Genomic DNA, 378 nt, shown 5'->3' on the forward strand with positions numbered 1-378 from the left:
AGCATATGACTACTGGCAGGATCAACCAGGGAACTATACAATATGTATATATAAAATGGACAAAATTTAAATCCTTTTCCATCGTCGCCTGTTTCATATATATATGTCAGGTCGACACACCATTTTTCTCTTTCAAATATGTACAAGTTTTGCCACATTCCGCGCTTGTAACATATCTTCTTTAACGCTCAATTTCTTTCATTTTTCTACCATACAGATATTTTACCGTACGCCCAAAAACGTACGTATTATATTTTTGTTCTATCATAAAATCACATTTTTCTACGTACGCCAGCTTCGTACGTTTCTATCTTTGCCTTCATAAAATCACAAGATAATTTTATCTTCAAGAGTCTCGCTATTAACATCTTGTAAGAT

At 33.3% G+C, this 378-nt stretch overlaps 1 non-coding gene across 1 annotated transcript in view; it reads right to left on the reverse strand.

The window, feature by feature from the left end:
- Window positions 1-32, reverse strand: part of LOC143263433 (small subunit ribosomal RNA) — a 1,921-nt gene extending 1,889 nt beyond the window's left edge. The window contains exon 1 of the ribosomal RNA XR_013036882.1: window positions 1-32. This exon is cut by the window's left edge and continues 1,889 nt beyond it. This is a non-coding gene — a ribosomal RNA (small subunit ribosomal RNA).
- Between the last annotated feature and the right edge of the window lie 346 nt (window positions 33-378).

This window comes from Megalopta genalis, unplaced genomic scaffold, assembly GCF_051020955.1.
Source record: "Megalopta genalis isolate 19385.01 unplaced genomic scaffold, iyMegGena1_principal scaffold0591, whole genome shotgun sequence".
Taxonomy (NCBI): domain Eukaryota; kingdom Metazoa; phylum Arthropoda; class Insecta; order Hymenoptera; family Halictidae; genus Megalopta; species Megalopta genalis.